The sequence below is a fragment of the Schistocerca serialis genome, unplaced genomic scaffold, assembly GCF_023864345.2.
Source record: "Schistocerca serialis cubense isolate TAMUIC-IGC-003099 unplaced genomic scaffold, iqSchSeri2.2 HiC_scaffold_1255, whole genome shotgun sequence".
Taxonomy (NCBI): Eukaryota; Metazoa; Arthropoda; class Insecta; order Orthoptera; family Acrididae; genus Schistocerca; species Schistocerca serialis.
Window position 1 is genome coordinate 21,308 of NW_026047464.1, and position 22,699 is coordinate 44,006.

Below are 22,699 nucleotides of genomic sequence, written 5' to 3' on the forward strand. Positions count from 1 at the left end.
TGTGGACGACGCCCCCCCGCAACCGACGGCCGAGATTCGACTACGGGGCGGGGCAAGGGCTTGTGCGCCGGCTTTTGCACAGATTTTGGCTTTTGTTTCGACTTCGGACGGGGAACTTGCTGCCACTCCGGAGAAGGGCTGCGTTCTCCGCGAGAAAAGGTTCGTTTTTCTAAAATCCGCGAACTACTGGCACTGCGGAAGCGGTCAGTATTGCCACGCCTCTCCGAAACACTTTCACGCCTGGGCTTTGGTTCCTGTGAGGCAGGAGCCGCGTCCGGAACACCCTGAAGCACGGAAGTAGACGGTGACGATTCCACAACAGCAACAGGGGGGGTAACCACCGGAACGGGTTCTGATCCAGTCCGCTCCGAAACTACAGGCCCAGCCGGAGGCGGAAGCAATACAGTAGCTACGGGAACTGACTGAGAAGGAACAGACATGTTTTGAACAGAATCAGTACCGGGGGCAGTGGCATCGGTTTCCATCGCGATCGCATCATCTAACGGTGTTTCCGTGTCCACAGAACGTGCTGGCGAACGCGGAACACCTAACAACACGGCCGCGTACGACGCGTCGACATCTTGCCCACGGGGCGGTAGCTGCACAGGGCGCCTACGCCGAGGACAATTTTGCCGAAAATGGTCGGTGGCATTGCAATAGGAACACGTTTGCGGCTGACCACTATATGAAATAAAAGCCCGATGGCCGGCCATAACCAAAAACGAGGGAACGTGCTTCCTCACAATCATCTTTACACTGCGGATACCGTTCTCAACCTGATATATATAAGCGGACGACCACTTTTCCTTCGTAATCGACAAAACCGTGCCATAAGGCATAAGGCTACGAGCTATTGTCTCATTCCTAGTCTCAAACGGCAGGTTGAATACCCGAACATTTCGAATACCAAATCCAGCATTCGACAAAGTCACATTGCTAATTGTCCCATCAGAGTGTTTGAATTTACGTACGCCACCGTTTTCACTGACAAGGGCATCGCACAATTCCGGACATTTCAATTTTATAAACAAAGAGTTCAGGAACGCGTCTAATTGCAAGCCTAACACATCACTTTCAGGAAGTTTCAAGTCATTTTTCATCCACGAATGAATTTCGAAAGCAGACGGTCGGGTTACGTTTCTATCAAACTCGCATTGGATATTATTTTCTCGGTCTTCGGAATCCATGTTAACTTACAGTTCAGCTGACTACTGCAGCGAAGAAACAGTCACCGCGATGAACCGCCGCCGACCGCGAAGCACACGTAAACACCGCCCGACACGCCGGAGCGAGCGCGCGATGTGTTCGGGCCCACGACTCCGAAGAGACTGGTGCCTTAAACCAGCGCCTTAGACCGCTCGGCCACGTTACCGTTGCAGCAGCAGCGGCAAAACGTTTCCTTTGTACTACAAAGATCACTTCGAAATGGAAGTATCTTGGCATGTATTTCCACTGCTCTCCCACTGGAAGCGTCCCTTTAGGCCATCCACAGCAAGAAAAAGCCGTGCCCGCCGCATGGTAGCGACGCCACTTGTCTGTAGCTGTCGCAGTTAAGGAGACAGCGTCAAGAGACGTTTTCGTGCCGTGACCAGGTTTCGAACCTGGGCTTTCCGTAACCACTAAATTATCGTAGCTGTAACTGTCAGGCGGAGCTAGAATGCTCCATGTGTCAAACATATGTGAGCTCAAGGAGGTTACACTTGAAGAAAAAGCGGCAGGTTAACGCGATCACAGCGAAACCCCCGACAGCTACAGGACTCGAAACCGCGCCAACAGAGAGACTGGTGCCTTAAACCAGCGCCTTAAAGCGCTCGGCCACGCTACATGCGCTGCTTGGTGCGCCAGTGTTCCTAGCATTTGTACAAACAGTGCACGCCACAGCTTCCTGTTCTGCTGGGACTGGCTGCTCATCCATCGCACTTCAAACAACTGCCCTTTTCGACTACAGAGAGCAGCGGACGTCTGCGCTCTGGGAGGCGACATTACGTGTTGGGGATGAAGTGGTAGTGCAAACTGCGGCCTGCGGAACACGAGTGAAAAAATCAAGAGAGTACTGTCATTTCGAGTACTCGTCATTGCAACGGCAGCAAGGCAAAACTTTCAAAATTGCCGTGACCAGGATTCGAACCTGGGTTATTGCGGCCACAACGCAATGTCCTAACCACTAGACGATCACGGCCATGGCCACGGAGGCGCCCGCGAAGGCAGCTGGCTGTAATGCAAGTGGCGATACCCAGCAAAGCCTAGGCCAAGGTGTACGCCACAGCAGTGTCAGACACGGTCTCCATCACATGTATACGAGCAAATGAACGTGCCTGCGCTGTCAGGACACTAACTACAGTGGTTAGCTGCATTCACCTCCGTGGCAATGTCTTGCAGTCCCCCAAGCCTCTTGACTACAGGTATGTGGCTGGATAACAAGTGGATAGACGCTTCATCTCTCTCGCCGTCAGGTGTTGCCGTGAATCATACTTAACGTAGCTTTCTGCACGCGTCAGCGTAGCGTCAGTCGAGCAAAGTCGAGACAAGTCGCATAAGAGGAGCAACAAAAACGCGCAATTCCGGTACCGGGAATCGAACCCGGGCCTCCTGGGTGAGAGCCAGGTATCCTAGCCACTAGACCACACCGGATAACGACGGCAGTGCTCTTTCCAGCGAACGCAGCAGCCACGCACGGTTAACTGACGACAACTGTAAAAAATCCACTCTCTCGCGTTATAGAACGGCGTGCTCCGGACGCATTTCGTGGAGACGAACGCCAGCAATGATGAGAGCAAAAGGTGCCTACAAATGCTGTCGTTGCACCACGCACTGTTCTACGACCATTCACCAAGCAGACGCTCACGCCTTGTTGTGCTGCTTCCTTTGCGGGCAATGAGTGCATCTGCCTTCGACACAGGAAACATTACACGCTTGGCAGCTGTGGGATTGGAACCCACGCCTCCGAAGAGAATGGTGCCTGACACCAGCGCCTTAGACCGCTCGGCCACGCTACCTACACAACACGCGCGTCACAAGAGCTGCGTCCTACCCCACGAGAACACACCGCAACGGCACAAAAATGAGACGTAAAAAGTGGCAACGGTGGGATTCGAACCCACGCCTCCGAAGAGACTGGTGCCTAAAACCAGCGCCTTAGACCGCTCGGCCACGTTACCGTTGCAGCAGCAGCGGCAAAACGTTTCCTTTGTACTACAAAGATCACTTCGAAATGGAAGTATCTTGGCATGTATTTCCACTGCTCTCCCACTGGAAGCGTCCCTTTAGGCCATCCACAGCAAGAAAAAGCCGTGCCCGCCGCATGGTAGCGACGCCACTTGTCTGTAGCTGTCGCAGTTAAGGAGACAGCGTCAAGAGACGTTTTCGTGCCGTGACCAGGTTTCGAACCTGGGCTTTCCGTAACCACTAAATTATCGTAGCTGTAACTGTCAGGCGGAGCTAGAATGCTCCATGTGTCAAACATATGTGAGCTCAAGGAGGTTACACTTGAAGAAAAAGCGGCAGGTTAACGCGATCACAGCGAAACCCCCGACAGCTACAGGACTCGAAACCGCGCCAACAGAGAGACTGGTGCCTTAAACCAGCGCCTTAAAGCGCTCGGCCACGCTACATGCGCTGCTTGGTGCGCCAGTGTTCCTAGCATTTGTACAAACAGTGCACGCCACAGCTTCCTGTTCTGCTGGGACTGGCTGCTCATCCATCGCACTTCAAACAACTGCCCTTTTCGACTACAGAGAGCAGCGGACGTCTGCGCTCTGGGAGGCGACATTACGTGTTGGGGATGAAGTGGTAGTGCAAACTGCGGCCTGCGGAACACGAGTGAAAAAATCAAGAGAGTACTGTCATTTCGAGTACTCGTCATTGCAACGGCAGCAAGGCAAAACTTTCAAAATTGCCGTGACCAGGATTCGAACCTGGGTTATTGCGGCCACAACGCAATGTCCTAACCACTAGACGATCACGGCCATGGCCACGGAGGCGCCCGCGAAGGCAGCTGGCTGTAATGCAAGTGGCGATACCCAGCAAAGCCTAGGCCAAGGTGTACGCCACAGCAGTGTCAGACACGGTCTCCATCACATGTATACGAGCAAATGAACGTGCCTGCGCTGTCAGGACACTAACTACAGTGGTTAGCTGCATTCACCTCCGTGGCAATGTCTTGCAGTCCCCCAAGCCTCTTGACTACAGGTATGTGGCTGGATAACAAGTGGATAGACGCTTCATCTCTCTCGCCGTCAGGTGTTGCCGTGAATCATACTTAACGTAGCTTTCTGCACGCGTCAGCGTAGCGTCAGTCGAGCAAAGTCGAGACAAGTCGCATAAGAGGAGCAACAAAAACGCGCAATTCCGGTACCGGGAATCGAACCCGGGCCTCCTGGGTGAGAGCCAGGTATCCTAGCCACTAGACCACACCGGATAACGACGGCAGTGCTCTTTCCAGCGAACGCAGCAGCCACGCACGGTTAACTGACGACAACTGTAAAAAATCCACTCTCTCGCGTTATAGAACGGCGTGCTCCGGACGCATTTCGTGGAGACGAACGCCAGCAATGATGAGAGCAAAAGGTGCCTACAAATGCTGTCGTTGCACCACGCACTGTTCTACGACCATTCACCAAGCAGACGCTCACGCCTTGTTGTGCTGCTTCCTTTGCGGGCAATGAGTGCATCTGCCTTCGACACAGGAAACATTACACGCTTGGCAGCTGTGGGATTGGAACCCACGCCTCCGAAGAGAATGGTGCCTGACACCAGCGCCTTAGACCGCTCGGCCACGCTACCTACACAACACGCGCGTCACAAGAGCTGCGTCCTACCCCACGAGAACACACCGCAACGGCACAAAAATGAGACGTAAAAAGTGGCAACGGTGGGATTCGAACCCACGCCTCCGAAGAGACTGGTGCCTAAAACCAGCGCCTTAGACCGCTCGGCCACGTTACCGTTGCAGCAGCAGCGGCAAAACGTTTCCTTTGTACTACAAAGATCACTTCGAAATGGAAGTATCTTGGCATGTATTTCCACTGCTCTCCCACTGGAAGCGTCCCTTTAGGCCATCCACAGCAAGAAAAAGCCGTGCCCGCCGCATGGTAGCGACGCCACTTGTCTGTAGCTGTCGCAGTTAAGGAGACAGCGTCAAGAGACGTTTTCGTGCCGTGACCAGGTTTCGAACCTGGGCTTTCCGTAACCACTAAATTATCGTAGCTGTAACTGTCAGGCGGAGCTAGAATGCTCCATGTGTCAAACATATGTGAGCTCAAGGAGGTTACACTTGAAGAAAAAGCGGCAGGTTAACGCGATCACAGCGAAACCCCCGACAGCTACAGGACTCGAAACCGCGCCAACAGAGAGACTGGTGCCTTAAACCAGCGCCTTAAAGCGCTCGGCCACGCTACATGCGCTGCTTGGTGCGCCAGTGTTCCTAGCATTTGTACAAACAGTGCACGCCACAGCTTCCTGTTCTGCTGGGACTGGCTGCTCATCCATCGCACTTCAAACAACTGCCCTTTTCGACTACAGAGAGCAGCGGACGTCTGCGCTCTGGGAGGCGACATTACGTGTTGGGGATGAAGTGGTAGTGCAAACTGCGGCCTGCGGAACACGAGTGAAAAAATCAAGAGAGTACTGTCATTTCGAGTACTCGTCATTGCAACGGCAGCAAGGCAAAACTTTCAAAATTGCCGTGACCAGGATTCGAACCTGGGTTATTGCGGCCACAACGCAATGTCCTAACCACTAGACGATCACGGCCATGGCCACGGAGGCGCCCGCGAAGGCAGCTGGCTGTAATGCAAGTGGCGATACCCAGCAAAGCCTAGGCCAAGGTGTACGCCACAGCAGTGTCAGACACGGTCTCCATCACATGTATACGAGCAAATGAACGTGCCTGCGCTGTCAGGACACTAACTACAGTGGTTAGCTGCATTCACCTCCGTGGCAATGTCTTGCAGTCCCCCAAGCCTCTTGACTACAGGTATGTGGCTGGATAACAAGTGGATAGACGCTTCATCTCTCTCGCCGTCAGGTGTTGCCGTGAATCATACTTAACGTAGCTTTCTGCACGCGTCAGCGTAGCGTCAGTCGAGCAAAGTCGAGACAAGTCGCATAAGAGGAGCAACAAAAACGCGCAATTCCGGTACCGGGAATCGAACCCGGGCCTCCTGGGTGAGAGCCAGGTATCCTAGCCACTAGACCACACCGGATAACGACGGCAGTGCTCTTTCCAGCGAACGCAGCAGCCACGCACGGTTAACTGACGACAACTGTAAAAAATCCACTCTCTCGCGTTATAGAACGGCGTGCTCCGGACGCATTTCGTGGAGACGAACGCCAGCAATGATGAGAGCAAAAGGTGCCTACAAATGCTGTCGTTGCACCACGCACTGTTCTACGACCATTCACCAAGCAGACGCTCACGCCTTGTTGTGCTGCTTCCTTTGCGGGCAATGAGTGCATCTGCCTTCGACACAGGAAACATTACACGCTTGGCAGCTGTGGGATTGGAACCCACGCCTCCGAAGAGAATGGTGCCTGACACCAGCGCCTTAGACCGCTCGGCCACGCTACCTACACAACACGCGCGTCACAAGAGCTGCGTCCTACCCCACGAGAACACACCGCAACGGCACAAAAATGAGACGTAAAAAGTGGCAACGGTGGGATTCGAACCCACGCCTCCGAAGAGACTGGTGCCTAAAACCAGCGCCTTAGACCGCTCGGCCACGTTACCGTTGCAGCAGCAGCGGCAAAACGTTTCCTTTGTACTACAAAGATCACTTCGAAATGGAAGTATCTTGGCATGTATTTCCACTGCTCTCCCACTGGAAGCGTCCCTTTAGGCCATCCACAGCAAGAAAAAGCCGTGCCCGCCGCATGGTAGCGACGCCACTTGTCTGTAGCTGTCGCAGTTAAGGAGACAGCGTCAAGAGACGTTTTCGTGCCGTGACCAGGTTTCGAACCTGGGCTTTCCGTAACCACTAAATTATCGTAGCTGTAACTGTCAGGCGGAGCTAGAATGCTCCATGTGTCAAACATATGTGAGCTCAAGGAGGTTACACTTGAAGAAAAAGCGGCAGGTTAACGCGATCACAGCGAAACCCCCGACAGCTACAGGACTCGAAACCGCGCCAACAGAGAGACTGGTGCCTTAAACCAGCGCCTTAAAGCGCTCGGCCACGCTACATGCGCTGCTTGGTGCGCCAGTGTTCCTAGCATTTGTACAAACAGTGCACGCCACAGCTTCCTGTTCTGCTGGGACTGGCTGCTCATCCATCGCACTTCAAACAACTGCCCTTTTCGACTACAGAGAGCAGCGGACGTCTGCGCTCTGGGAGGCGACATTACGTGTTGGGGATGAAGTGGTAGTGCAAACTGCGGCCTGCGGAACACGAGTGAAAAAATCAAGAGAGTACTGTCATTTCGAGTACTCGTCATTGCAACGGCAGCAAGGCAAAACTTTCAAAATTGCCGTGACCAGGATTCGAACCTGGGTTATTGCGGCCACAACGCAATGTCCTAACCACTAGACGATCACGGCCATGGCCACGGAGGCGCCCGCGAAGGCAGCTGGCTGTAATGCAAGTGGCGATACCCAGCAAAGCCTAGGCCAAGGTGTACGCCACAGCAGTGTCAGACACGGTCTCCATCACATGTATACGAGCAAATGAACGTGCCTGCGCTGTCAGGACACTAACTACAGTGGTTAGCTGCATTCACCTCCGTGGCAATGTCTTGCAGTCCCCCAAGCCTCTTGACTACAGGTATGTGGCTGGATAACAAGTGGATAGACGCTTCATCTCTCTCGCCGTCAGGTGTTGCCGTGAATCATACTTAACGTAGCTTTCTGCACGCGTCAGCGTAGCGTCAGTCGAGCAAAGTCGAGACAAGTCGCATAAGAGGAGCAACAAAAACGCGCAATTCCGGTACCGGGAATCGAACCCGGGCCTCCTGGGTGAGAGCCAGGTATCCTAGCCACTAGACCACACCGGATAACGACGGCAGTGCTCTTTCCAGCGAACGCAGCAGCCACGCACGGTTAACTGACGACAACTGTAAAAAATCCACTCTCTCGCGTTATAGAACGGCGTGCTCCGGACGCATTTCGTGGAGACGAACGCCAGCAATGATGAGAGCAAAAGGTGCCTACAAATGCTGTCGTTGCACCACGCACTGTTCTACGACCATTCACCAAGCAGACGCTCACGCCTTGTTGTGCTGCTTCCTTTGCGGGCAATGAGTGCATCTGCCTTCGACACAGGAAACATTACACGCTTGGCAGCTGTGGGATTGGAACCCACGCCTCCGAAGAGAATGGTGCCTGACACCAGCGCCTTAGACCGCTCGGCCACGCTACCTACACAACACGCGCGTCACAAGAGCTGCGTCCTACCCCACGAGAACACACCGCAACGGCACAAAAATGAGACGTAAAAAGTGGCAACGGTGGGATTCGAACCCACGCCTCCGAAGAGACTGGTGCCTAAAACCAGCGCCTTAGACCGCTCGGCCACGTTACCGTTGCAGCAGCAGCGGCAAAACGTTTCCTTTGTACTACAAAGATCACTTCGAAATGGAAGTATCTTGGCATGTATTTCCACTGCTCTCCCACTGGAAGCGTCCCTTTAGGCCATCCACAGCAAGAAAAAGCCGTGCCCGCCGCATGGTAGCGACGCCACTTGTCTGTAGCTGTCGCAGTTAAGGAGACAGCGTCAAGAGACGTTTTCGTGCCGTGACCAGGTTTCGAACCTGGGCTTTCCGTAACCACTAAATTATCGTAGCTGTAACTGTCAGGCGGAGCTAGAATGCTCCATGTGTCAAACATATGTGAGCTCAAGGAGGTTACACTTGAAGAAAAAGCGGCAGGTTAACGCGATCACAGCGAAACCCCCGACAGCTACAGGACTCGAAACCGCGCCAACAGAGAGACTGGTGCCTTAAACCAGCGCCTTAAAGCGCTCGGCCACGCTACATGCGCTGCTTGGTGCGCCAGTGTTCCTAGCATTTGTACAAACAGTGCACGCCACAGCTTCCTGTTCTGCTGGGACTGGCTGCTCATCCATCGCACTTCAAACAACTGCCCTTTTCGACTACAGAGAGCAGCGGACGTCTGCGCTCTGGGAGGCGACATTACGTGTTGGGGATGAAGTGGTAGTGCAAACTGCGGCCTGCGGAACACGAGTGAAAAAATCAAGAGAGTACTGTCATTTCGAGTACTCGTCATTGCAACGGCAGCAAGGCAAAACTTTCAAAATTGCCGTGACCAGGATTCGAACCTGGGTTATTGCGGCCACAACGCAATGTCCTAACCACTAGACGATCACGGCCATGGCCACGGAGGCGCCCGCGAAGGCAGCTGGCTGTAATGCAAGTGGCGATACCCAGCAAAGCCTAGGCCAAGGTGTACGCCACAGCAGTGTCAGACACGGTCTCCATCACATGTATACGAGCAAATGAACGTGCCTGCGCTGTCAGGACACTAACTACAGTGGTTAGCTGCATTCACCTCCGTGGCAATGTCTTGCAGTCCCCCAAGCCTCTTGACTACAGGTATGTGGCTGGATAACAAGTGGATAGACGCTTCATCTCTCTCGCCGTCAGGTGTTGCCGTGAATCATACTTAACGTAGCTTTCTGCACGCGTCAGCGTAGCGTCAGTCGAGCAAAGTCGAGACAAGTCGCATAAGAGGAGCAACAAAAACGCGCAATTCCGGTACCGGGAATCGAACCCGGGCCTCCTGGGTGAGAGCCAGGTATCCTAGCCACTAGACCACACCGGATAACGACGGCAGTGCTCTTTCCAGCGAACGCAGCAGCCACGCACGGTTAACTGACGACAACTGTAAAAAATCCACTCTCTCGCGTTATAGAACGGCGTGCTCCGGACGCATTTCGTGGAGACGAACGCCAGCAATGATGAGAGCAAAAGGTGCCTACAAATGCTGTCGTTGCACCACGCACTGTTCTACGACCATTCACCAAGCAGACGCTCACGCCTTGTTGTGCTGCTTCCTTTGCGGGCAATGAGTGCATCTGCCTTCGACACAGGAAACATTACACGCTTGGCAGCTGTGGGATTGGAACCCACGCCTCCGAAGAGAATGGTGCCTGACACCAGCGCCTTAGACCGCTCGGCCACGCTACCTACACAACACGCGCGTCACAAGAGCTGCGTCCTACCCCACGAGAACACACCGCAACGGCACAAAAATGAGACGTAAAAAGTGGCAACGGTGGGATTCGAACCCACGCCTCCGAAGAGACTGGTGCCTAAAACCAGCGCCTTAGACCGCTCGGCCACGTTACCGTTGCAGCAGCAGCGGCAAAACGTTTCCTTTGTACTACAAAGATCACTTCGAAATGGAAGTATCTTGGCATGTATTTCCACTGCTCTCCCACTGGAAGCGTCCCTTTAGGCCATCCACAGCAAGAAAAAGCCGTGCCCGCCGCATGGTAGCGACGCCACTTGTCTGTAGCTGTCGCAGTTAAGGAGACAGCGTCAAGAGACGTTTTCGTGCCGTGACCAGGTTTCGAACCTGGGCTTTCCGTAACCACTAAATTATCGTAGCTGTAACTGTCAGGCGGAGCTAGAATGCTCCATGTGTCAAACATATGTGAGCTCAAGGAGGTTACACTTGAAGAAAAAGCGGCAGGTTAACGCGATCACAGCGAAACCCCCGACAGCTACAGGACTCGAAACCGCGCCAACAGAGAGACTGGTGCCTTAAACCAGCGCCTTAAAGCGCTCGGCCACGCTACATGCGCTGCTTGGTGCGCCAGTGTTCCTAGCATTTGTACAAACAGTGCACGCCACAGCTTCCTGTTCTGCTGGGACTGGCTGCTCATCCATCGCACTTCAAACAACTGCCCTTTTCGACTACAGAGAGCAGCGGACGTCTGCGCTCTGGGAGGCGACATTACGTGTTGGGGATGAAGTGGTAGTGCAAACTGCGGCCTGCGGAACACGAGTGAAAAAATCAAGAGAGTACTGTCATTTCGAGTACTCGTCATTGCAACGGCAGCAAGGCAAAACTTTCAAAATTGCCGTGACCAGGATTCGAACCTGGGTTATTGCGGCCACAACGCAATGTCCTAACCACTAGACGATCACGGCCATGGCCACGGAGGCGCCCGCGAAGGCAGCTGGCTGTAATGCAAGTGGCGATACCCAGCAAAGCCTAGGCCAAGGTGTACGCCACAGCAGTGTCAGACACGGTCTCCATCACATGTATACGAGCAAATGAACGTGCCTGCGCTGTCAGGACACTAACTACAGTGGTTAGCTGCATTCACCTCCGTGGCAATGTCTTGCAGTCCCCCAAGCCTCTTGACTACAGGTATGTGGCTGGATAACAAGTGGATAGACGCTTCATCTCTCTCGCCGTCAGGTGTTGCCGTGAATCATACTTAACGTAGCTTTCTGCACGCGTCAGCGTAGCGTCAGTCGAGCAAAGTCGAGACAAGTCGCATAAGAGGAGCAACAAAAACGCGCAATTCCGGTACCGGGAATCGAACCCGGGCCTCCTGGGTGAGAGCCAGGTATCCTAGCCACTAGACCACACCGGATAACGACGGCAGTGCTCTTTCCAGCGAACGCAGCAGCCACGCACGGTTAACTGACGACAACTGTAAAAAATCCACTCTCTCGCGTTATAGAACGGCGTGCTCCGGACGCATTTCGTGGAGACGAACGCCAGCAATGATGAGAGCAAAAGGTGCCTACAAATGCTGTCGTTGCACCACGCACTGTTCTACGACCATTCACCAAGCAGACGCTCACGCCTTGTTGTGCTGCTTCCTTTGCGGGCAATGAGTGCATCTGCCTTCGACACAGGAAACATTACACGCTTGGCAGCTGTGGGATTGGAACCCACGCCTCCGAAGAGAATGGTGCCTGACACCAGCGCCTTAGACCGCTCGGCCACGCTACCTACACAACACGCGCGTCACAAGAGCTGCGTCCTACCCCACGAGAACACACCGCAACGGCACAAAAATGAGACGTAAAAAGTGGCAACGGTGGGATTCGAACCCACGCCTCCGAAGAGACTGGTGCCTAAAACCAGCGCCTTAGACCGCTCGGCCACGTTACCGTTGCAGCAGCAGCGGCAAAACGTTTCCTTTGTACTACAAAGATCACTTCGAAATGGAAGTATCTTGGCATGTATTTCCACTGCTCTCCCACTGGAAGCGTCCCTTTAGGCCATCCACAGCAAGAAAAAGCCGTGCCCGCCGCATGGTAGCGACGCCACTTGTCTGTAGCTGTCGCAGTTAAGGAGACAGCGTCAAGAGACGTTTTCGTGCCGTGACCAGGTTTCGAACCTGGGCTTTCCGTAACCACTAAATTATCGTAGCTGTAACTGTCAGGCGGAGCTAGAATGCTCCATGTGTCAAACATATGTGAGCTCAAGGAGGTTACACTTGAAGAAAAAGCGGCAGGTTAACGCGATCACAGCGAAACCCCCGACAGCTACAGGACTCGAAACCGCGCCAACAGAGAGACTGGTGCCTTAAACCAGCGCCTTAAAGCGCTCGGCCACGCTACATGCGCTGCTTGGTGCGCCAGTGTTCCTAGCATTTGTACAAACAGTGCACGCCACAGCTTCCTGTTCTGCTGGGACTGGCTGCTCATCCATCGCACTTCAAACAACTGCCCTTTTCGACTACAGAGAGCAGCGGACGTCTGCGCTCTGGGAGGCGACATTACGTGTTGGGGATGAAGTGGTAGTGCAAACTGCGGCCTGCGGAACACGAGTGAAAAAATCAAGAGAGTACTGTCATTTCGAGTACTCGTCATTGCAACGGCAGCAAGGCAAAACTTTCAAAATTGCCGTGACCAGGATTCGAACCTGGGTTATTGCGGCCACAACGCAATGTCCTAACCACTAGACGATCACGGCCATGGCCACGGAGGCGCCCGCGAAGGCAGCTGGCTGTAATGCAAGTGGCGATACCCAGCAAAGCCTAGGCCAAGGTGTACGCCACAGCAGTGTCAGACACGGTCTCCATCACATGTATACGAGCAAATGAACGTGCCTGCGCTGTCAGGACACTAACTACAGTGGTTAGCTGCATTCACCTCCGTGGCAATGTCTTGCAGTCCCCCAAGCCTCTTGACTACAGGTATGTGGCTGGATAACAAGTGGATAGACGCTTCATCTCTCTCGCCGTCAGGTGTTGCCGTGAATCATACTTAACGTAGCTTTCTGCACGCGTCAGCGTAGCGTCAGTCGAGCAAAGTCGAGACAAGTCGCATAAGAGGAGCAACAAAAACGCGCAATTCCGGTACCGGGAATCGAACCCGGGCCTCCTGGGTGAGAGCCAGGTATCCTAGCCACTAGACCACACCGGATAACGACGGCAGTGCTCTTTCCAGCGAACGCAGCAGCCACGCACGGTTAACTGACGACAACTGTAAAAAATCCACTCTCTCGCGTTATAGAACGGCGTGCTCCGGACGCATTTCGTGGAGACGAACGCCAGCAATGATGAGAGCAAAAGGTGCCTACAAATGCTGTCGTTGCACCACGCACTGTTCTACGACCATTCACCAAGCAGACGCTCACGCCTTGTTGTGCTGCTTCCTTTGCGGGCAATGAGTGCATCTGCCTTCGACACAGGAAACATTACACGCTTGGCAGCTGTGGGATTGGAACCCACGCCTCCGAAGAGAATGGTGCCTGACACCAGCGCCTTAGACCGCTCGGCCACGCTACCTACACAACACGCGCGTCACAAGAGCTGCGTCCTACCCCACGAGAACACACCGCAACGGCACAAAAATGAGACGTAAAAAGTGGCAACGGTGGGATTCGAACCCACGCCTCCGAAGAGACTGGTGCCTAAAACCAGCGCCTTAGACCGCTCGGCCACGTTACCGTTGCAGCAGCAGCGGCAAAACGTTTCCTTTGTACTACAAAGATCACTTCGAAATGGAAGTATCTTGGCATGTATTTCCACTGCTCTCCCACTGGAAGCGTCCCTTTAGGCCATCCACAGCAAGAAAAAGCCGTGCCCGCCGCATGGTAGCGACGCCACTTGTCTGTAGCTGTCGCAGTTAAGGAGACAGCGTCAAGAGACGTTTTCGTGCCGTGACCAGGTTTCGAACCTGGGCTTTCCGTAACCACTAAATTATCGTAGCTGTAACTGTCAGGCGGAGCTAGAATGCTCCATGTGTCAAACATATGTGAGCTCAAGGAGGTTACACTTGAAGAAAAAGCGGCAGGTTAACGCGATCACAGCGAAACCCCCGACAGCTACAGGACTCGAAACCGCGCCAACAGAGAGACTGGTGCCTTAAACCAGCGCCTTAAAGCGCTCGGCCACGCTACATGCGCTGCTTGGTGCGCCAGTGTTCCTAGCATTTGTACAAACAGTGCACGCCACAGCTTCCTGTTCTGCTGGGACTGGCTGCTCATCCATCGCACTTCAAACAACTGCCCTTTTCGACTACAGAGAGCAGCGGACGTCTGCGCTCTGGGAGGCGACATTACGTGTTGGGGATGAAGTGGTAGTGCAAACTGCGGCCTGCGGAACACGAGTGAAAAAATCAAGAGAGTACTGTCATTTCGAGTACTCGTCATTGCAACGGCAGCAAGGCAAAACTTTCAAAATTGCCGTGACCAGGATTCGAACCTGGGTTATTGCGGCCACAACGCAATGTCCTAACCACTAGACGATCACGGCCATGGCCACGGAGGCGCCCGCGAAGGCAGCTGGCTGTAATGCAAGTGGCGATACCCAGCAAAGCCTAGGCCAAGGTGTACGCCACAGCAGTGTCAGACACGGTCTCCATCACATGTATACGAGCAAATGAACGTGCCTGCGCTGTCAGGACACTAACTACAGTGGTTAGCTGCATTCACCTCCGTGGCAATGTCTTGCAGTCCCCCAAGCCTCTTGACTACAGGTATGTGGCTGGATAACAAGTGGATAGACGCTTCATCTCTCTCGCCGTCAGGTGTTGCCGTGAATCATACTTAACGTAGCTTTCTGCACGCGTCAGCGTAGCGTCAGTCGAGCAAAGTCGAGACAAGTCGCATAAGAGGAGCAACAAAAACGCGCAATTCCGGTACCGGGAATCGAACCCGGGCCTCCTGGGTGAGAGCCAGGTATCCTAGCCACTAGACCACACCGGATAACGACGGCAGTGCTCTTTCCAGCGAACGCAGCAGCCACGCACGGTTAACTGACGACAACTGTAAAAAATCCACTCTCTCGCGTTATAGAACGGCGTGCTCCGGACGCATTTCGTGGAGACGAACGCCAGCAATGATGAGAGCAAAAGGTGCCTACAAATGCTGTCGTTGCACCACGCACTGTTCTACGACCATTCACCAAGCAGACGCTCACGCCTTGTTGTGCTGCTTCCTTTGCGGGCAATGAGTGCATCTGCCTTCGACACAGGAAACATTACACGCTTGGCAGCTGTGGGATTGGAACCCACGCCTCCGAAGAGAATGGTGCCTGACACCAGCGCCTTAGACCGCTCGGCACGCTACCTACACAACACGCGCGTCACAAGAGCTGCGTCCTACCCCACGAGAACACACCGCAACGGCACAAAAATGAGACGTAAAAAGTGGCAACGGTGGGATTCGAACCCACGCCTCCGAAGAGACTGGTGCCTAAAACCAGCGCCTTAGACCGCTCGGCCACGTTACCGTTGCAGCAGCAGCGGCAAAACGTTTCCTTTGTACTACAAAGATCACTTCGAAATGGAAGTATCTTGGCATGTATTTCCACTGCTCTCCCACTGGAAGCGTCCCTTTAGGCCATCCACAGCAAGAAAAAGCCGTGCCCGCCGCATGGTAGCGACGCCACTTGTCTGTAGCTGTCGCAGTTAAGGAGACAGCGTCAAGAGACGTTTTCGTGCCGTGACCAGGTTTCGAACCTGGGCTTTCCGTAACCACTAAATTATCGTAGCTGTAACTGTCAGGCGGAGCTAGAATGCTCCATGTGTCAAACATATGTGAGCTCAAGGAGGTTACACTTGAAGAAAAAGCGGCAGGTTAACGCGATCACAGCGAAACCCCCGACAGCTACAGGACTCGAAACCGCGCCAACAGAGAGACTGGTGCCTTAAACCAGCGCCTTAAAGCGCTCGGCCACGCTACATGCGCTGCTTGGTGCGCCAGTGTTCCTAGCATTTGTACAAACAGTGCACGCCACAGCTTCCTGTTCTGCTGGGACTGGCTGCTCATCCATCGCACTTCAAACAACTGCCCTTTTCGACTACAGAGAGCAGCGGACGTCTGCGCTCTGGGAGGCGACATTACGTGTTGGGGATGAAGTGGTAGTGCAAACTGCGGCCTGCGGAACACGAGTGAAAAAATCAAGAGAGTACTGTCATTTCGAGTACTCGTCATTGCAACGGCAGCAAGGCAAAACTTTCAAAATTGCCGTGACCAGGATTCGAACCTGGGTTATTGCGGCCACAACGCAATGTCCTAACCACTAGACGATCACGGCCATGGCCACGGAGGCGCCCGCGAAGGCAGCTGGCTGTAATGCAAGTGGCGATACCCAGCAAAGCCTAGGCCAAGGTGTACGCCACAGCAGTGTCAGACACGGTCTCCATCACATGTATACGAGCAAATGAACGTGCCTGCGCTGTCAGGACACTAACTACAGTGGTTAGCTGCATTCACCTCCGTGGCAATGTCTTGCAGTCCCCCAAGCCTCTTGACTACAGGTATGTGGCTGGATAACAAGTGGATAGACGCTTCATCTCTCTCGCCGTCAGGTGTTGCCGTGAATCATACTTAACGTAGCTTTCTGCACGCGTCAGCGTAGCGTCAGTCGAGCAAAGTCGAGACAAGTCGCATAAGAGGAGCAACAAAAACGCGCAATTCCGGTACCGGGAATCGAACCCGGGCCTCCTGGGTGAGAGCCAGGTATCCTAGCCACTAGACCACACCGGATAACGACGGCAGTGCTCTTTCCAGCGAACGCAGCAGCCACGCACGGTTAACTGACGACAACTGTAAAAAATCCACTCTCTCGCGTTATAGAACGGCGTGCTCCGGACGCATTTCGTGGAGACGAACGCCAGCAATGATGAGAGCAAAAGGTGCCTACAAATGCTGTCGTTGCACCACGCACTGTTCTACGACCATTCACCAAGCAGACGCTCACGCCTTGTTGTGCTGCTTCCTTTGCGGGCAATGAGTGCATCTGCCTTCGACACAGGAAACATTACACGCTTGGCAGCTGTGGGATTGGAACCCACGCCTCCGAAGAGAATGGTGCCTGACACCAGCGCCTTAGACCGCTCGGCCACGCTACCTACACAACACGCGCGTCACAAGAGCTGCGTCCTACCCCACGAGAACACACCGCAACGGCACAAAAATGAGACGTAAAAAGTGGCAACGGTGGGATTCGAACCCACGCCTCCGAAGAGACTGGTGCCTAAAACCAGCGCCTTAGACCGCTCGGCCACGTTACCGTTGCAGCAGCAGCGGCAAAACGTTTCCTTTGTACTACAAAAGATCACTTCGAAATGGAAGTATCTTGGCATGTATTTCCACTGCTCTCCCACTGGAAGCGTCCCTTTAGGCCATCCACAGCAAGAAAAAGCCGTGCCCGCCGCATGGTAGCGACGCCACTTGTCTGTAGCTGTCGCAGTTAAGGAGACAGCGTCAAGAGACGTTTTCGTGCCGTGACCAGGTTTCGAACCTGGGCTTTCCGTAACCACTAAATTATCGTAGCTGTAACTGTCAGGCGGAGCTAGAATGCTCCATGTGTCAAACATATGTGAGCTCAAGGAGGTTACACTTGAAGAAAAAGCGGCAGGTTAACGCGATCACAGCGAAACCCCCGACAGCTACAGGACTCGAAACCGCGCCAACAGAGAGACTGGTGCCTTAAACCAGCGCCTTAAAGCGCTCGGCCACGCTACATGCGCTGCTTGGTGCGCCAGTGTTCCTAGCATTTGTACAAACAGTGCACGCCACAGCTTCCTGTTCTGCTGGGACTGGCTGCTCATCCATCGCACTTCAAACAACTGCCCTTTTCGACTACAGAGAGCAGCGGACGTCTGCGCTCTGGGAGGCGACATTACGTGTTGGGGATGAAGTGGTAGTGCAAACTGCGGCCTGCGGAACACGAGTGAAAAAATCAAGAGAGTACTGTCATTTCGAGTACTCGTCATTGCAACGGCAGCAAGGCAAAACTTTCAAAATTGCCGTGACCAGGATTCGAACCTGGGTTATTGCGGCCACAACGCAATGTCCTAACCACTAGACGATCACGGCCATGGCCACGGAGGCGCCCGCGAAGGCAGCTGGCTGTAATGCAAGTGGCGATACCCAGCAAAGCCTAGGCCAAGGTGTAACGCCACAGCAGTGTCAGACACGGTCTCCATCACATGTATACGAGCAAATGAACGTGCCTGCGCTGTCAGGACACTAACTACAGTGGTTAGCTGCATTCACCTCCGTGGCAATGTCTTGCAGTCCCCCAAGCCTCTTGACTACAGGTATGTGGCTGGATAACAAGTGGATAGACGCTTCATCTCTCTCGCCGTCAGGTGTTGCCGTGAATCATACTTAACGTAGCTTTCTGCACGCGTCAGCGTAGCGTCAGTCGAGCAAAGTCGAGACAAGTCGCACAAGAGGAGCAACAAAAACGCGCAATTCCGGTACCGGGAATCGAACCCGGGCCTCCTGGGTGAGAGCCAGGTATCCTAGCCACTAGACCACACCGGATAACGACGGCCAGTGCTCTTTCCAGCGAACGCAGCAGCCACGCACGGTTAACTGACGACAACTGTAAAAAATCCACTCTCTCGCGTTATAGAACGGCGTGCTCCGGACGCATTTCGTGGAGACGAACGCCAGCAATGATGAGAGCAAAAGGTGCCTACAAATGCTGTCGTTGCACCACGCACTGTTCTACGACCATTCACCAAGCAGACGCTCACGCCTTGTTGTGCTGCTTCCTTTGCGGGCAATGAGTGCATCTGCCTTCGACACAGGAAACATTACACGCTTGGCAGCTGTGGGATTGGAACCCACGCCTCCGAAGAGAATGGTGCCTGACACCAGCGCCTTAGACCGCTCGGCCACGCTACCTACACAACACGCGCGTCACAAGAGCTGCGTCCTACCCCACGAGAACACACCGCAACGGCACAAAAATGAGACGTAAAAAGTGGCAACGGTGGGATTCGAACCCACGCCTCCGAAGAGACTGGTGCCTAAAACCAGCGCCTTAGACCGCTCGGCCACGTTACCGTTGCAGCAGCAGCGGCAAAACGTTTCCTTTGTACTACAAAGATCACTTCGAAATGGAAGTATCTTGGCATGTATTTCCACTGCTCTCCCACTGGAAGCGTCCCTTTAGGCCATCCACAGCAAGAAAAAGCCGTGCCCGCCGCATGGTAGCGACGCCACTTGTCTGTAGCTGTCGCAGTTAAGGAGACAGCGTCAAGAGACGTTTTCGTGCCGTGACCAGGTTTCGAACCTGGGCTTTCCGTAACCACTAAATTATCGTAGCTGTAACTGTCAGGCGGAGCTAGAATGCTCCATGTGTCAAACATATGTGAGCTCAAGGAGGTTACACTTGAAGAAAAAGCGGCAGGTTAACGCGATCACAGCGAAACCCCCGACAGCTACAGGACTCGAAACCGCGCCAACAGAGAGACTGGTGCCTTAAACCAGCGCCTTAAAGCGCTCGGCCACGCTACATGCGCTGCTTGGTGGCGCCAGTGTTCCTAGCATTTGTACAAACAGTGCACGCCACAGCTTCCTGTTCTGCTGGGACTGGCTGCTCATCCATCGCACTTCAAACAACTGCCCTTTTCGACTACAGAGAGCAGCGGACGTCTGCGCTCTGGGAGGCGACATTACGTGTTGGGGATGAAGTGGTAGTGCAAACTGCGGCCTGCGGAACACGAGTGAAAAAAATCAAGAGAGTACTGTCATTTCGAGTACTCGTCATTGCAACGGCAGCAAGGCAAAACTTTCAAAATTGCCGTGACCAGGATTCGAACCTGGGTTATTGCGGCCACAACGCAATGTCCTAACCACTAGACGATCACGGCCATGGCCACGGAGGCGCCCGCGAAGGCAGCTGGCTGTAATGCAAGTGGCGATACCCAGCAAAGCCTAGGCCAAGGTGTACGCCACAGCAGTGTCAGACACGGTCTCCATCACATGTATACGAGCAAATGAACGTGCCTGCGCTGTCAGGACACTAACTACAGTGGTTAGCTGCATTCACCTCCGTGGCAATGTCTTGCAGTCCCCCAAGCCTCTTGACTACAGGTATGTGGCTGGATAACAAGTGGATAGACGCTTCATCTCTCTCGCCGTCAGGTGTTGCCGTGAATCATACTTAACGTAGCTTTCTGCACGCGTCAGCGTAGCGTCAGTCGAGCAAAGTCGAGACAAGTCGCATAAGAGGAGCAACAAAAACGCGCAATTCCGGTACCGGGAATCGAACCCGGGCCTCCTGGGTGAGAGGCCAGGTATCCTAGCCACTAGACCACACCGGATAACGACGGCAGTGCTCTTTCCAGCGAACGCAGCAGCCACGCACGGTTAACTGACGACAACTGTAAAAAATCCACTCTCTCGCGTTATAGAACGGCGTGCTCCGGACGCATTTCGTGGAGACGAACGCCAGCAATGATGAGAGCAAAAGGTGCCTACAAATGCTGTCGTTGCACCACGCACTGTTCTACGACCATTCACCAAGCAGACGCTCACGCCTTGTTGTGCTGCTTCCTTTGCGGGCAATGAGTGCATCTGCCTTCGACACAGGAAACATTACACGCTTGGCAGCTGTGGGATTGGAACCCACGCCTCCGAAGAGAATGGTGGCCTGACACCAGCGCCTTAGACCGCTCGGCCACGCTACCTACACAACACGCGCGTCACAAGAGCTGCGTCCTACCCACGGAGAACACACCGCAACGGCACAAAAATGAGACGTAAAAAGTGGCAACGGTGGGATTCGAACCCACGCCTCCGAAGAGACTGGTGCCTAAAACCAGCGCCTTAGACCGCTCGGCCACGTTACCGTTGCAGCAGCAGCGGCAAAACGTTTCCTTTGTACTACAAAGATCACTTCGAATGGAAGTATCTTGGCATGTATTTCCACTGCTCTCCCACTGGAAGCGTCCCTTTAGGCCATCCACAGCAAGAAAAAGCCGTGCCCGCCGCATGGTAGCGACGCCACTTGTCTGTAGCTGTCGCAGTTAAGGAGACAGCGTCAAGAGACGTTTTCGTGCCGTGACCAGGTTTCGAACCTGGGCTTTCCGTAACCACTAAATTATCGTAGCTGTAACTGTCAGGCGGAGCTAGAATGCTCCATGTGTCAAACATATGTGAGCTCAAGGAGGTTACACTTGAAGAAAAAGCGGCAGGTTAACGCGATCACAGCGAAACCCCCGACAGCTACAGGACTCGAAACCGCGCCAACAGAGAGACTGGTGCCTTAAACCAGCGCCTTAAAGCGCTCGGCCACGCTACATGCGCTGCTTGGTGCGCCAGTGTTCCTAGCATTTGTACAAACAGTGCACGCCACAGCTTCCTGTTCTGCTGGGACTGGCTTGCTCATCCATCGCACTTCAAACAACTGCCCTTTTCGACTACAGAGAGCAGCGGACGTCTGCGCTCTGGGAGGCGACATTACGTGTTGGGGATGAAGTGGTAGTGCAAACTGCGGCCTGCGGAACACGAGTGAAAAAATCAAGAGAGTACTGTCATTTCGAGTACTCGTCATTGCAACGGCAGCAAGGCAAAACTTTCAAAATTGCCGTGACCATGGATTCGAACCTGGGTTATTGCGGCCACAACGCAATGTCCTAACCACTAGACGATCACGGCCATGGCCACGGAGGCGCCCGCGAAGGCAGCTGGCTGTAATGCAAGTGGCGATACCCAGCAAAGCCTAGGCCAAGGTGTACGCCACAGCAGTGTCAGACACGGTCTCCATCACATGTATACGAGCAAATGAACGTGCCTGCGCTGTCAGGACACTAACTACAGTGGTTAGCTGCATTCACCTCCGTGGCAATGTCTTGCAGTCCCCCAAGCCTCTTGACTACAGGTATGTGGCTGGATAACAAGTGGATAGACGCTTCATCTCTCTCGCCGTCAGGTGTTGCCGTGAATCATACTTAACGTAGCTTTCTGCACGCGTCAGCGTAGCGTCAGTCGAGCAAAGTCGAGACAAGTCGCATAAGAGGAGCAACAAAAACGCGCAATTCCGGTACCGGGAATCGAACCCGGGCCTCCTGGGTGAGAGCCAGGTATCCTAGCCACTAGACCACACCGGATAACGACGGCAGTGCTCTTTCCAGCGAACGCAGCAGCCACGCACGGTTAACTGACGACAACTGTAAAAAATCCACTCTCTCGCGTTATAGAACGGCGTGCTCCGGACGCATTTCGTGGAGACGAACGCCAGCAATGATGAGAGCAAAAGGTGCCTACAAATGCTGTCGTTGCACCACGCACTGTTCTACGACCATTCACCAAGCAGACGCTCACGCCTTGTTGTGCTGCTTCCTTTGCGGGCAATGAGTGCATCTGCCTTCGACACAGGAAACATTACACGCTTGGCAGCTGTGGGATTGGAACCCCACGCCTCCGAAGAGAATGGTGCCTGACACCAGCGCCTTAGACCGCTCGGCCACGCTACCTACACAACACGCGCGTCACAAGAGCTGCGTCCTACCCCACGAGAACACA

The 22,699-nt window shown here is 53.9% G+C and overlaps 33 non-coding genes across 33 annotated transcripts; all 33 read right to left on the reverse strand.

The window, feature by feature from the left end:
* Window positions 1-2,107: 2,107 nt before the first annotated feature.
* Trnah-gug (transfer RNA histidin (anticodon GUG)) lies at window positions 2,108-2,179 on the reverse strand. The gene has a single exon. It is a non-coding gene; the product is annotated as a tRNA-His (tRNA).
* Window positions 2,180-2,559: 380 nt separating this feature from the next.
* On the reverse strand, window positions 2,560-2,631 carry Trnae-cuc (transfer RNA glutamic acid (anticodon CUC)). The gene has a single exon. It is a non-coding gene; the product is annotated as a tRNA-Glu (tRNA).
* A 445-nt stretch (window positions 2,632-3,076) lies between these two features.
* Window positions 3,077-3,158, reverse strand: Trnal-uag (transfer RNA leucine (anticodon UAG)). Its single transcript has one exon. It is a non-coding gene; the product is annotated as a tRNA-Leu (tRNA).
* Window positions 3,159-3,893: 735 nt separating this feature from the next.
* On the reverse strand, window positions 3,894-3,965 carry Trnah-gug (transfer RNA histidin (anticodon GUG)). The gene has a single exon. It is a non-coding gene; the product is annotated as a tRNA-His (tRNA).
* Window positions 3,966-4,345: 380 nt separating this feature from the next.
* On the reverse strand, window positions 4,346-4,417 carry Trnae-cuc (transfer RNA glutamic acid (anticodon CUC)). Its single transcript has one exon. It is a non-coding gene; the product is annotated as a tRNA-Glu (tRNA).
* Window positions 4,418-4,862: 445 nt separating this feature from the next.
* On the reverse strand, window positions 4,863-4,944 carry Trnal-uag (transfer RNA leucine (anticodon UAG)). Its single transcript has one exon. It is a non-coding gene; the product is annotated as a tRNA-Leu (tRNA).
* Window positions 4,945-5,679: 735 nt separating this feature from the next.
* Window positions 5,680-5,751, reverse strand: Trnah-gug (transfer RNA histidin (anticodon GUG)). The gene has a single exon. It is a non-coding gene; the product is annotated as a tRNA-His (tRNA).
* A 380-nt stretch (window positions 5,752-6,131) lies between these two features.
* Trnae-cuc (transfer RNA glutamic acid (anticodon CUC)) lies at window positions 6,132-6,203 on the reverse strand. The gene has a single exon. It is a non-coding gene; the product is annotated as a tRNA-Glu (tRNA).
* Window positions 6,204-6,648: 445 nt separating this feature from the next.
* Trnal-uag (transfer RNA leucine (anticodon UAG)) lies at window positions 6,649-6,730 on the reverse strand. Its single transcript has one exon. It is a non-coding gene; the product is annotated as a tRNA-Leu (tRNA).
* Window positions 6,731-7,465: 735 nt separating this feature from the next.
* On the reverse strand, window positions 7,466-7,537 carry Trnah-gug (transfer RNA histidin (anticodon GUG)). The gene has a single exon. It is a non-coding gene; the product is annotated as a tRNA-His (tRNA).
* Window positions 7,538-7,917: 380 nt separating this feature from the next.
* On the reverse strand, window positions 7,918-7,989 carry Trnae-cuc (transfer RNA glutamic acid (anticodon CUC)). The gene has a single exon. It is a non-coding gene; the product is annotated as a tRNA-Glu (tRNA).
* A 445-nt stretch (window positions 7,990-8,434) lies between these two features.
* Window positions 8,435-8,516, reverse strand: Trnal-uag (transfer RNA leucine (anticodon UAG)). The gene has a single exon. It is a non-coding gene; the product is annotated as a tRNA-Leu (tRNA).
* Window positions 8,517-9,251: 735 nt separating this feature from the next.
* On the reverse strand, window positions 9,252-9,323 carry Trnah-gug (transfer RNA histidin (anticodon GUG)). Its single transcript has one exon. It is a non-coding gene; the product is annotated as a tRNA-His (tRNA).
* A 380-nt stretch (window positions 9,324-9,703) lies between these two features.
* Window positions 9,704-9,775, reverse strand: Trnae-cuc (transfer RNA glutamic acid (anticodon CUC)). Its single transcript has one exon. It is a non-coding gene; the product is annotated as a tRNA-Glu (tRNA).
* A 445-nt stretch (window positions 9,776-10,220) lies between these two features.
* Window positions 10,221-10,302, reverse strand: Trnal-uag (transfer RNA leucine (anticodon UAG)). The gene has a single exon. It is a non-coding gene; the product is annotated as a tRNA-Leu (tRNA).
* A 735-nt stretch (window positions 10,303-11,037) lies between these two features.
* Trnah-gug (transfer RNA histidin (anticodon GUG)) lies at window positions 11,038-11,109 on the reverse strand. The gene has a single exon. It is a non-coding gene; the product is annotated as a tRNA-His (tRNA).
* A 380-nt stretch (window positions 11,110-11,489) lies between these two features.
* Window positions 11,490-11,561, reverse strand: Trnae-cuc (transfer RNA glutamic acid (anticodon CUC)). The gene has a single exon. It is a non-coding gene; the product is annotated as a tRNA-Glu (tRNA).
* Window positions 11,562-12,006: 445 nt separating this feature from the next.
* Trnal-uag (transfer RNA leucine (anticodon UAG)) lies at window positions 12,007-12,088 on the reverse strand. The gene has a single exon. It is a non-coding gene; the product is annotated as a tRNA-Leu (tRNA).
* A 735-nt stretch (window positions 12,089-12,823) lies between these two features.
* Window positions 12,824-12,895, reverse strand: Trnah-gug (transfer RNA histidin (anticodon GUG)). The gene has a single exon. It is a non-coding gene; the product is annotated as a tRNA-His (tRNA).
* Window positions 12,896-13,275: 380 nt separating this feature from the next.
* Window positions 13,276-13,347, reverse strand: Trnae-cuc (transfer RNA glutamic acid (anticodon CUC)). Its single transcript has one exon. It is a non-coding gene; the product is annotated as a tRNA-Glu (tRNA).
* A 445-nt stretch (window positions 13,348-13,792) lies between these two features.
* On the reverse strand, window positions 13,793-13,874 carry Trnal-uag (transfer RNA leucine (anticodon UAG)). Its single transcript has one exon. It is a non-coding gene; the product is annotated as a tRNA-Leu (tRNA).
* A 735-nt stretch (window positions 13,875-14,609) lies between these two features.
* Trnah-gug (transfer RNA histidin (anticodon GUG)) lies at window positions 14,610-14,681 on the reverse strand. The gene has a single exon. It is a non-coding gene; the product is annotated as a tRNA-His (tRNA).
* Window positions 14,682-15,061: 380 nt separating this feature from the next.
* On the reverse strand, window positions 15,062-15,133 carry Trnae-cuc (transfer RNA glutamic acid (anticodon CUC)). Its single transcript has one exon. It is a non-coding gene; the product is annotated as a tRNA-Glu (tRNA).
* A 444-nt stretch (window positions 15,134-15,577) lies between these two features.
* On the reverse strand, window positions 15,578-15,659 carry Trnal-uag (transfer RNA leucine (anticodon UAG)). The gene has a single exon. It is a non-coding gene; the product is annotated as a tRNA-Leu (tRNA).
* A 735-nt stretch (window positions 15,660-16,394) lies between these two features.
* Window positions 16,395-16,466, reverse strand: Trnah-gug (transfer RNA histidin (anticodon GUG)). Its single transcript has one exon. It is a non-coding gene; the product is annotated as a tRNA-His (tRNA).
* Window positions 16,467-16,846: 380 nt separating this feature from the next.
* Trnae-cuc (transfer RNA glutamic acid (anticodon CUC)) lies at window positions 16,847-16,918 on the reverse strand. The gene has a single exon. It is a non-coding gene; the product is annotated as a tRNA-Glu (tRNA).
* A 445-nt stretch (window positions 16,919-17,363) lies between these two features.
* On the reverse strand, window positions 17,364-17,445 carry Trnal-uag (transfer RNA leucine (anticodon UAG)). Its single transcript has one exon. It is a non-coding gene; the product is annotated as a tRNA-Leu (tRNA).
* A 736-nt stretch (window positions 17,446-18,181) lies between these two features.
* Trnah-gug (transfer RNA histidin (anticodon GUG)) lies at window positions 18,182-18,253 on the reverse strand. Its single transcript has one exon. It is a non-coding gene; the product is annotated as a tRNA-His (tRNA).
* Window positions 18,254-18,634: 381 nt separating this feature from the next.
* Window positions 18,635-18,706, reverse strand: Trnae-cuc (transfer RNA glutamic acid (anticodon CUC)). The gene has a single exon. It is a non-coding gene; the product is annotated as a tRNA-Glu (tRNA).
* Window positions 18,707-19,152: 446 nt separating this feature from the next.
* Trnal-uag (transfer RNA leucine (anticodon UAG)) lies at window positions 19,153-19,234 on the reverse strand. The gene has a single exon. It is a non-coding gene; the product is annotated as a tRNA-Leu (tRNA).
* A 737-nt stretch (window positions 19,235-19,971) lies between these two features.
* Window positions 19,972-20,043, reverse strand: Trnah-gug (transfer RNA histidin (anticodon GUG)). The gene has a single exon. It is a non-coding gene; the product is annotated as a tRNA-His (tRNA).
* An 899-nt stretch (window positions 20,044-20,942) lies between these two features.
* On the reverse strand, window positions 20,943-21,024 carry Trnal-uag (transfer RNA leucine (anticodon UAG)). Its single transcript has one exon. It is a non-coding gene; the product is annotated as a tRNA-Leu (tRNA).
* A 1,188-nt stretch (window positions 21,025-22,212) lies between these two features.
* On the reverse strand, window positions 22,213-22,284 carry Trnae-cuc (transfer RNA glutamic acid (anticodon CUC)). Its single transcript has one exon. It is a non-coding gene; the product is annotated as a tRNA-Glu (tRNA).
* Window positions 22,285-22,699: the final 415 nt, after the last annotated feature.